Source organism: Cricetulus griseus, chromosome 3, assembly GCF_003668045.3.
Source record: "Cricetulus griseus strain 17A/GY chromosome 3, alternate assembly CriGri-PICRH-1.0, whole genome shotgun sequence".
Classification (NCBI taxonomy): Eukaryota; Metazoa; Chordata; class Mammalia; order Rodentia; family Cricetidae; genus Cricetulus; species Cricetulus griseus.
The window spans coordinates 49,400,520-49,412,401 of NC_048596.1; the positions used below are offsets into that span (position 1 = coordinate 49,400,520).

At 40.2% G+C, this 11,882-nt stretch overlaps 1 long non-coding RNA gene across 1 annotated transcript; it reads left to right on the forward strand.

Moving 5' to 3' along the window:
• Positions 1–6,970: 6,970 nt before the first annotated feature.
• LOC107977370 lies at positions 6,971–11,158 on the forward strand. Its single transcript, XR_003483570.2, has 3 exons — positions 6,971–7,127; positions 10,136–10,233; positions 10,372–11,158. It is a non-coding gene; the product is annotated as an uncharacterized LOC107977370 (long non-coding RNA).
• The last annotated feature ends 724 nt before the right edge of the window (positions 11,159–11,882 follow it).

An 11,882-nucleotide genomic window follows, 5' to 3' on the forward strand; every position in this document is an offset into this window, starting at 1 on the left:
GAAATTTGATTCTTCTAAATCCTTTCTGATGGCTGCCTTTCCCAGGCTAAGGTTGGAGTGACCATAACCGGCCACACTTGACCCCGGCATCGGGGTCTTTTGATGGCTGATGCGTATCAGCAGGAATTAGGAGCACCCAAAGCTCTAGAACCCAAATTGGGGACTCTCTTTCCGGTGAGAAAACACAAACAGACCCTCGGGCCCACACCAAAACCAGGTCCAAAGGCCCAAGGGAAGGTCTTTCCATTTAACCAGAGGTTTTTTGCTGTGCAGAGGACTGCCAATGACGATCTGCTGCAGAGTTACCAGAAGCATCCACAATTAAAAAAATTTAAGATATAGAGAGTAAGTGATAGAGTAGAGTGAGGGGAGCCAAGATGACCCTCAAAGTCCCCCTTTTTTTGCTTTAGCTAAATAGGCTTTCAAAATGAGATGGACACATTCCACAATAGCCTGCCCTTGGGGGTTGTAAGGAATAGCAGTCTTTGGGGTAATTTCAAAGTCTTGACAAAAATGATTGAAACCTCTGCTGACATAGACAGGGCCATTATCAGTCTTAATTTTGTTTCTGGACCCCCATGTAAGCAAAAGCCTGTAGGCAGTGGCTTTTAACATCGTCCACCTTTTCACCAGAATGGGCAGAGGCAAATATCAGATGGAAAAAGTATCTACGGAAACATGGACAAATTGTAATTTACCAAAGGATGGCACATGTGTTACATCCATCTGCCACATGTGATTGGGCAAAAGTCCTTGAGGATTAACTCCCAAGTGAGGTACAGGAAGAAATTCTACACAAAGAGAGCAATCCTTAACTATTTGAACAGCTTGTTCTTTGGTTATCTCAGTATGAAAGCATAAGGACCCTGCGCTGAGATGAAAGCGCTTATGTAAGGATTGTGCTCTAGAGATCTCTTGTGAAATTATAATGATTTGAGTATAACTGTCGGCCGTGAGATTTCCTTTGCTGAGGGGTCCTGGCAAAGGGGTATGGGCCCTAAGATATCCCACAAATACAGGTTTGCTCCATTGCCATAGAATACCCTGTATCTGTAACAAACTCGTTTGTACCCTGGAGACTGGGATGACATAGGCAGCCGTCTCCAAGGGTTGGATGATATGAGCAACGTATTGACCATTGGTATAGATGTTTAGTACCCCCATGGGGAAGAGTTGTAGAGCCATGGCCAAGGCTAAAAGTCCGACCATTTGGGCAGAAGCTGCAGCAATTCTGGCTGTCTTAATGATGGGATAAGATACAACTACAGCTGTACCCTTTGAAGAACCATCCGTGAAAACCACTCGCCCCTTGGAAATAGGCTGAGAGACTATAATCTTTGGGAATATCAAAGGATGCATCTTAAAAAAGGAAACCAAATTATTGGATGGGTAATGATTATCAAAATCACTCTGGGTAACAGAGAAAAATGGCCCAATCACAGCTATTATTTTGTAGCCACTCTAATTGTTGACGAGACAAAGGTGTAACAACCTGATGTGACTCCCTACCAAAAGTTTGTAAGGCAACCTTTTGTGCTTTAAATAGGAGTGCTACTATAGCTTGGGGATAGAATACCATTGATTTAGATGGAAGGCTTGAGAATGAACCCAAAGAATAAGACTCTTGCCAAAAAAAAAAAAAAAAAAAAAAAAAAAAAAAAAAAAAAAAAAAAACCTCACGTAGGAGCATGAGCAGAATAAAATACTAGTAATTTTAAAGGCTGGGCATAATCTATATAATCCAAATTAGCCCCTACTATGGCCTCTTCAATTAAATGGATACACTCCTGTCCTGATGTAGTAAGGACTCGAAGAGAGTTGGGATCCAAATCACCTTGTAAGATATCAAAAAGAGGTTTAAGCTACCCAGTAGTAATTTTTAAACCAGGTTTGATCCAACTGATGTCTCCCAGAAGCTTTTGAAAATCATTTAATGTTTGAAGGGTGTCCAGCTGAAGACTAATCTTTTGAGGGTGCCCCATTATGAAACAAGCGATGTTCAAGATAATGATATGGAACCACTTTTTGTACCTTCTCTGGTCCTATTTGTAAGCCAGCCAATCCTAAGGTGGTCTGAAGATCCCCAAAGGCAGATAGCAGTAGCTTTTCTTTTGGTGCAGTACATATAATGAATTATATACAATTGAGGATTTTTTGGTCTGACTGGCTCTATAGCCTGAGAAACATAAACTTGACACATGGTAGGGCTATTAGCCATGCCTTGAGGCAAAACTACCCACTTATCTCTTATAAGGTATCTCTTATAAGGCTTATAAGGTATAAGGTATCTCTTATAAGGCTCCCTTAAATTTAAAGATGGAACACTGAAAGCAAAGCACTCAGTTTGATTATTTCCTGGTCTCTGCTCCTCAGGGGTGTATTGGCTTCTTTGTGTTCTAAATTTCAGTTGTGCTGTTATTTCTCTAATGTGATTATTCTCCTGTTTCTTCATGTGGGCACTTAGCGCTATGAACTTTACTCTTAGCACTGCTTTCAAAATGTTCCAAAGGTTTGGGTATGTTGTGTCAGCATTCTCATTGAATTCTAGGAAATCTTTAATTTATTTTTATTTTTTCCTCAAACCGGAAATTGTGCAATTGGATATTACTTTATTTCCATGAGTTTGTAGGTTTTCTGTAATTCGTATTGTTGAATTCTAACTTTAAAGCATGGTGGTCTGATAAGATGCAGGGAGTTATTTCAATTTTTTGTACCTATTGAGGTTTGCTATGTTGCCAAGTATGTGGTCGATTTTAGAGAAGGTTCCATGTGGTGCTGAGAAGAAGGTAAAATGTTTTGTATTTGGATGGAATGTTCTATAGATATCTGTTAAGTTCAATTGGACCATAACTTTGATTAGTTCCTTTGTTTATTTGTTAAGTTTCTATCTGGTGTTCCTATCCAGTGGTAAGAGTAGGGTGTTTAAGTCTCCCACTATAAGTGTGTGTGGTTTTATGTGTGATTTGAGTTTTGGTAATTTTCCTTTTACAAACGTGGATGCCTTTGTATTTGGGGCATAAATGTTCAGAATTGAGACTTCGTCCTGATGGATTTCTCCTGTGATGAGTAGGAAGTGACCTCCTTCATCTCTTTTGATTGATTTTAGTTTAAAGTCCAATTTATTGGATATTAGGATTGCTACCCCCACTTGTTTCTTGGGCCCATTTGATTGGAAAATCTTTCCCCAACCTTTAATTCTTAGGTACCATCTGTCTTTGAAGTTGAGGTGTGTTTCTTGTATGCAGCAGAAGGATGGATTCTGTCTTCTTATCCATTCTGCTAATCTGTGTCTTTTTATAGGCCAGTTAAGACCATTAATGTTGATGAATATTAATGACCATTGATTGTTCATTCTTGTTTGTTTTTGATTTGGTGATGGTGGGGAAATTATGTGTGGGATTCTATCCCTTTTTCCTTTTGGCTGTTGGTAAAGTGGGATTATCTATTGCCTATATTTTCCTAGTTGTAGTTAACTTCCTTGGGTTGCAGATTTCCTTCCAGAATTTTCTGTAGGGCTGGATTGGTGGATATGTATTGTTTGAATCTGGTTTTGTCATGGAATATCTTGTTTTCTCCATCTATATTGATTGAAAGCTTTGTTGGGTATAGTACTCTGGGCTGGCATCCATGGTCTCTTAGTGTAGGTAGAATATCTATCCAGGACTTTCTGGCTTTCAGAGTTTCCATGGAAAAGTCAGGTGTAATTCTGATAGGTTTGCCTTTATAAGTTACTTGACCTTTTTCCTTTGTTGCTCTTAATATTTTCTCTTTGTTCTGTATGTTTGGTGTTTTTATCATTATATGAAGAGGAGACCTTTTTTTGTTGGTTCAGTCTATTCAGTGTTCTGTAGGCTTCTTGTATTTTCAATGACATGTCTTTCTTTAGGTTGGGAAAGTTTTCTTCTATGATTTTTTGAATATGTTTTCGGCACCCTTGAGTTGGATTTCTTCACCTTCTTCAATAACTATTATTCTTAGTTTTGGCCTTTTCACAGTATCCCATATTTCCTCGATATTTTGTGTTAGGGGTTTGTTGAACTTAATATTTTTTTGGTCGATGAATCTATTTCTCCTAATGTATCTTCAACACCTGAGATTCTCTCTTCCATCTCTTGTATTCTGTTGGTTATGCTTGTGTCTGTAGTTCCTGATCATTTACCCAGCTTTTCTATTTCCAGCATTCCCTCAGATTGTGCTTTCTTTATTGTCTCTATTTCAGTTTTTAGGTCTTACACTGTCTCCTTGAGAGATTTGTTGATATCTTGTATTTTTTGGTTTGTTTTTTTCTTCCATTTCTTTAAGGGATTTTCTCATGTCCTCTTTGAGATCCTCTATCATTTTCATGAAGATGTTTTTAAGGTCATTCTCTTCTGCTTCATCTGCATTGTGATGTTCAGGTCTTGCTGGTGTATGGTTCCTAGTCTCCCATGGTGTCATATTGGGTTTTCTGTTGTTGAATGTGCTTTTACATTGACCTCTTCTCATCCTTTCCTCTGGTGGGTATAGTATGAGTCTCTTCCTCTCCTGGTGGGTATGGAACCAAGGTTCCCTTCTGGTAGATGCAAACAGTTCCAATACTCTGATGTCTGTCCTCTTGTCATGGATGGAGGCAGAACTCCCACAGGGGCTTCGGCAGTGTCCTGGTGTGTCGGATCCCGCTGCTGATCTTGGATCCAGCAAGCAAATCCTTGGTGTCAGATGCCTCCAAGCATCTGACCCTTACCCGAAACTGGAAAACCTCATGTACAGTTTTAAAGAAGCTTTTTGCTCTTATGTTTGATACCAGTGCCTTGCTTTGTAGACAATTGGGCCAGTTGGTCCCCCATAAGAGAGTAGGAACTAGCAGCACCCATGTTCAATACACCCGCTCCTTACCTTAATGAAAATGCTGGCCAGCCTTCACGGAAAGGAAGAGAGTAGAAGAAGAATAAGGGAACATGAAGCTTGATAGTATTTAGAATCAGCTAGGAGATGGTTAGGTATTCCTCCAGGAGAGTGTATGAGAGTTTCCAGAAAGGATTTAAGTGAGGAAGAAAATATAGCTTAAATCTGGATAGAATCGCCGGGTGTTGGTGACATGTGCCTTTAATCCCAGCACTCGGGAGGCAGAGACAGGCAGATCTCTGTGAGTTTGAGGTCAGCTTGGTCTACAGAGCAAGTGTCAGGATAGGCTCCAAAGCTACACAGAGAAACTCTGTCTCGAAAAAACACAACAAAAACAAAAACAAAAACAAAAATCTGGATAGAGTCATCCCATGGGGGACCTAGATGGAATTAAAGAAGAAAAAGACAACTAGCAAAGTGCCAGCACACACCATCTGCATCCTGATCCACCGAAATGTGAGCACTAAACCAACCTTTGGCTAGGCAAGCCTAAAAGGTTAACGTGTACATACTCCTGAGAATCAATAAGAGAGTTCAAATACTCATTTCTCTACTTCACCAACTAGAGGTAAAAAGCAACTGGTGCAGGAAGAAGTGGGAAGACAAGAAAAAGTCCCTGTAATAATGTATATTTTGTAAATTTTCCATGATTTCTTATCCTTGATCCATATGTAAACATATATCCTATCATCATTGAAATGATTTCATTTTCTGTTGGTATAATTGCTGATACATAATACATATTCTTGTAAACCCTGTTACACATTTTGGTATTATAACATCTAACTAATATACAAGAAATGGAAAGTCATAAGGACACTAGGAAAGGCAGTTATTCAGTTGCTTGACTCTTCAAATGTCTGGTGAGTGCATTTGATGGTTATTAAGAACTTACGTGTACTTAAGTATTTGTCTGTTGGAGTCCTAGGGAAAATACAAGACTGTCTGAACCCATAAATTGCTGCCTGTCATCTTCTGACATTTTAACTTAAATATTTGACTTAATAACACCATTCCATCTCTGTACTTAAGTGGAGAATTTTGTCTTTGCCAGTTTTATACCAAGACTGAGCTGTTTGACTAAAATATATACAGATATATACATTTGTTTTCTGTTGCTTATATTTCAGGCTTTTGCCTACTTAACCTGCCATTTGGACAACCTTACCATTTGGAACGCTGGTCTTATATCTATTGGCCTTGACTAAATGGTTATTTTGTTATTGTGTATTTGCCTGTACATCAGAACAACTGTAGTAACTAGCACTATTCAATAAATTTATAAGAGATCTAAAATTTTTATTTTTGTCATAGTTGTAGATTTAGTCTTCTGAGTCAAAGCTTCTACTTTTGCTTCAAAAGCAGAAGCTGGGGCTGGAGAGCACTGGCTGCTCTTCCACAGAACCTCGGTTTGCTTCCCAGAATCCACATGGCAGCTCACAACAACCTGTAACTCCAGGCTTATAAGGAGCCAATGTCCTCTTCTAGCCTCCAAGAATACTGCATTCACAAGGTGCACAGACATACAGTCAGGGTTTGTACACAAGATAGACAGATAGATAGATGATAGATAGATAGATGGATGATAGATAGATGATAGATAGATTATTTCAAAAAATAAACATTTATTCATGTATTTTCTCTCTGTGTGTGTACACATGTGTGCACATGTACACCTTATTTACTTTGTATGCATAGTGGAGTATTTGCCATGGCATTTGCATGAATATCAAAAGACCATTTTTGAAAGTCAGTTATCTCCTTCTGCCATGCAGAGCCCAGGGACCAAATTCAAGTTGGAAGGCCTAGCTGGGAGCACTTTTACCCACTGAGTCCACTCAGGAGAGACTAAAAATATCACAAGTAAACAAAAACCAATGAGGCAAGTAGATTTTCTTTTATGTAAATAGGAAAATATAAAACTGTACTGCAGTCATTTCCTCTAAATGCTTCTTTTAGAGAAGAACAAAACTAATAGCCAGAGCCAACAAGAAATTTGGCAATAGTTTTCCGATTGTGCAACCAGGCAGGTTCTTTCATTTTCACTTCATGTACACTGTATAAAGACTTGGCTGGGTTACCACTATCACTTTCTACCTCTTTTAGTTTGGTGGTGTATAATTCAGGAACTGATTTCTGCTCAGCTAAACTTCTTAAAAATTTTGCTTTGTTTGTCCTGAACTTTTAAGGACATAAAAGAGCCAAGCAGGAGACCGGCGAGTGCCAACTTCAAGATGCCTTCTGTAAGTGTCTTGATTTAAATGGGGAAGTCTCAATCAGGTGGCTACCCTTGGGACAGATTCAGTTCAGTTTGCTGGTCTTAGGAAGAGTGAATGCATGCATCTAATTTCAAAAGTTGTATGAAAATTCAGCTAATGTGCAGAAGTGAGATTACCATGGGAGACAATGATTTCTTTGCAGAGTGGATGTTTCCAGGTGTCCACAGAGCTTGATTATGGTCTGGGGTATAGGAAGGGAGCGACACTGATGGCTCAAAGGGATCTGGGTCTTGCTCTGGAAGTTGTGCCTGTCACTTAACTCTTTATGTCTCCTGTAATTGCCATCCTTCCACCTGCACAGCCAACCATAGTCTCTCCCTCATCCCCATTCCTCTTCTGTCGCCACTTCCAACCTTTCCTAAAGCTTGCCCTCCACACACTCACCCACCACATATGCCAATCCTCTCCACACACATAAGAACACACACACAATTTTAAAACATACTCAAATGAGAGCACTGGAGACTTGAGAGAAATTTACTGACTTTAGAAAGAAAAGAAAACAAGACAAGAAGGCAAGCTGAAGATCTTGGTAGCTGCTGAGACAAAGGGCATGGAACAAAGGAGAAAGGAACAAGATACACCTAATAAAGTACATAACAGACACTCCTGGAAAATAGAGGCAGGAGCCTGGGGCCTTTGGTATTTACATTTTACATTGATGTGCAGATTTGACCTCTTCTTGGGTGACATTGACCTAGTTTTAGTGTACAAGCCTGGGCCAGGTAGTCCTGACAAATTAATCTGGACTACTGTCTTCAAGATTTCAATTAAAGTGAAATGTAGAGAAAGATTTGTTCAACATGGCTACACTAAGAAGAACAAATAAAAAGATGCAGAAGCTGCCACCACCACCAAGTTCATCTTTCAGTTGTACATGAGATTTATATTTAAATAGTGTCTCTCTTTGGAACATCTTCTCTCCTTCCAGGCTTGAGCCTTGGGCACATAAGTGACAGTCCAGTTTTTCAGGCCAACCAAAGAGGAAATAAATAATCTTACTGTTTTGCTTTGTCTTGAACTTGTAGTCAGCTAAAAGTTTCATTGTGTAGCCTAGAACTCAGAATTCTGTTTAAGACAGAATAATTGTTACTCATTGCAATCGATTTACCTTTCACTTTTGTTAGCTTTCGGCCAGGAGGACATAACTGAACAGCATCGATTACTATCAATCTACTTTATACCTTTGTTAACTCTGCCATTAGTTCATCTTTACCTTGAGTTTGTAACAAGCAGCCTTCAGATCCTTAGCACTTACCGAGATCCAGTTCAGGTCCATTTTTTAGCAATGGAAGTCCAGTGCTTGAATATGCCTCACAAACAGCTTAAAGATATTTCATTATTGCTCTTGAAATCTGCTCTCTCTTATTTTTCTTCTAGCTCCCTTTCTAGCATGGCATTGCTGATGACTGGTCATGTCATTTGTCTCTGAAGAAGCTGACAGTGGTTCCTGTGGCTTCAAGGAGCACTTCCATTGGCTTAATACCTGCCTAGTATCAGGCTTACATCCCTCTGGTTTCCTCCTCTGCTGAGTTAGTTCAACTTAGGAATCACTTCATTGGATATTTTTCACCAGCCAAAGGGAAGCCTCATGTAGGAACCCATCTTTGGGGGGCTTCAGTCAGGTCCAGCAGACTTGCTGGGTTCATACCTAAGAGGGGGAGTGTGGATTGAGAAACGGCAGGTAAAGATACTAAAGAAAAGACAGACACAGAATAGAGCCAGAGGGCAATAGAGTGAATACTGACCACCTCAAGTTTATTTCTCATTTTCTAATATACCCAAGCCAAAAGGCAAAAGACGTCTTTACCATGATACAAGGAACAAACAGACTTTAACTCTTTCTTTAACTCTCCGAACAGTCAGTAATCATACCTTAGATCAAATCTCTCATTATCTGGATTTGATGGTTAAGACATCCACACCTTAGACCAAACATCCTTCAGTGGCCACACCTTAGACCTTTAGGTCTTCTGACTTTAACCTTGGAAGAGTAAGGATGGTTTTGAACTCTCTGATCTTAAGTCAAAATGAAATGGAGTCATTTTTATGGGCCCTGACAGCCTCACTCCCTCAAACTAACCCCCTCAAAATGTTACTGTCCCAAGTAAGCAGATTGTCTCAGGACCTGGCTTTATCTGAAGGTTCATAGAAACAGTAGAGGTTTACATCAGAAAACTGAAGATGTGGTACCTTAGCAGTTGGAAGTCTCCCCTCCCTCAGGAGGCTTTTTCTGCAGGCCTCCTTTTCCCTCATGATGCTCATGCCTCCTTTCTCCTCTGTCTCACTTTTCTCTATGTTCTTTTATTTATTTATTTATTTTTGGTTTTTTGAGACAGGGTTTCTCTGTGTAGCTTTGGAGCCTATCCTGGCACTCGCTCTGGAGACCAGGCTGGCCTCGAACTCACAGAGATCCACCTGCCTCTGCCTCCCGAGTGCTGGGACTAAAGGCATGCACCACCAACGCCTGGCTCTGTGTTCTTTTTTTTTTTTTAAGATTTATTTATTTATTACATATACAGTGTTCTGCCTGCATGTATGCCTGCATGCCAGAAGAGGGCACTAGATCTCATTCTAGATGGTTGTGAGCCACCATTGGTTGTTGGGAACTGGACTCAGGACCTCTGGAAGAGCAGCCAGTGGTGCTCTTAACCCCTGAGTCATCTCTCCAGGCTTTCTCTGTGTTCTTGTATAAACGCTGTTCACTTCCTACGCACAGCATTTTCACTGTCTCAATGATTCTAGACCTCACTTCTCTACCTGACCAAATGACTAATAGTCAGAGGTAAAATTTAAAAAAAAAAAAATTTTTCCCACCCACACTGGATCCTCTTAAAGACTCAGTCAGACATCTTCCCCAGTGCGAAAGAGAGATAATGGAGGACTTCCCAAAGTCATAGAGACAGGTTCAAAATCAAATTAGTTGGCATCCAAACTTGTTTTCATGTCTTCTCTGTTTCCTTTGATTCCAGATCGCAAGACTGCTTGGGAAGCAAATTATACTCGGAGTTATACCTCTCATCCTAAGTAGTCTTTGGTCTTTTATTTTCAGGACTGGAACTAAACATGGGTGAGTGTAGTTTAAAGGGGGGGTCTTTCTGTTTCTCATACCTGTAAAGAAGCAGGTAGAATCACACAATGTCTAATCCCTCTGAACATGACCATCCTCCTGTCACTCAATGTTCCTTCTTGTGTCTCTGTTTTCCAGTGAAACAGGTCTTGCCTCTGACTCAAATAGAGCCCAGAAGACACATGGACGCCATGCAAAGAAAAATTAAGAAAAATCCACTCTGTAATTAAGCAAATCTAAGGATTCTAGAAGCACCTCTCGCTGAAACCCAAAGAAGTCCTCCTCCTTCTGGGCTTTCACAACCCAGTATCTTCCTTCCCTTACAAATGAGGAAATCACTTACCAGTTGCTTGCACCTTGAATCTTGTGATTTGATTCAATTTGCTAAATCATAGTTGATTAAATAAACAGAAATTTAATAGGGATTTTAACCAACAGGTCTTTCCAAGGCATTTATAAATTTGTGGCGTGGATGTTTATGAGCCAGCCTTAGTGTACACATATGTGTATATATGTGAGGGTTTGTGGGGTGGAAGAACAAGCATCTAGAAATGTGACCTGTAATCACGTATTTACTTAGTATCTGTGTTCACTGTTTATTTTATATGTTAAATGCTCTTTTCATGGCAGGAGTTGGGTAAATATTGTAAAAATGACACTGTCTTTTATCTCAAGGGCTTTGCAAAGAAGACACTACATGCTTTAGTCAGCTGTTCATTGTTGTAACAAAATACAAGATACTAAAGGACCAAAAATTCAAATTAATAGAAGTTTATAAAGGAAAATTTAACTCCTTAAATCAGGAGTGCTATGACTGATGATGCCTGATCTCCTGCTCTCAGAGAAGCAGAGGTGACTGCCCACAATTCCAGTTAACATTCCTTTGCTATTGCTGGTTGTAAAGGTGCCCTGCTGGTTGTAAAGATTCCCCAGCCCAGGGGATAATTGACAGACCCTGTAACCCCCCCAACCCCATGCCCTGTCTTATCTCAGTCAAATGTATCTCCCTTAAAATGTATAGTTACTGACTAACTCTGTACTTTGTATGACCTTAAGAAACCATAAAAACTCTGTAATTTGTGACCTTCAACTAAAGGACCCCAGCCTAAGATGTTTTCTTGCACATTGCAGTCTGCCACCTGAAAGGAGCCAATCAGAACTGTTGCCCTAGCTCACCCCAGACCCCATCCGTTTGCAGTTTTTGCCTTTAAGAAGCCCCTAGCCCTCAGCTTGGGGTCCAGCTCCTCTTCTCCTGTGTGAGTAACGTGCTGGACCCCGAAGCACTGGTTACTGAATAACAAAGCCTCTTGCTGTTTGCATCAAGTTCTTGCCTCTGCCTGGTGACTTGCCACTCCGAGTGTTCACCCCAGAGTCCCACCTGGTGGGGGTCTTTCAATACAGTCTAGTTATGAGGAAGAGAAATCTATTTAGCTCACAATTTGGAGATTCAAAAGCATGGCCATGTATATGGTGCTCAGTCTAAGGAAGACATTTCAGCAAATGGAAGACAATAATAGTGGAAGCTCTCATTGAGGTGTGCCACAACTTATCAATCCAGGAGCAGAGGAGGGTGGGTGGGATCAGACTGGCTCTTTTCATAACTACCTGTAACTGTTAGAGCTTTTGAAAGGAAAGGCTTCCCCACTGAG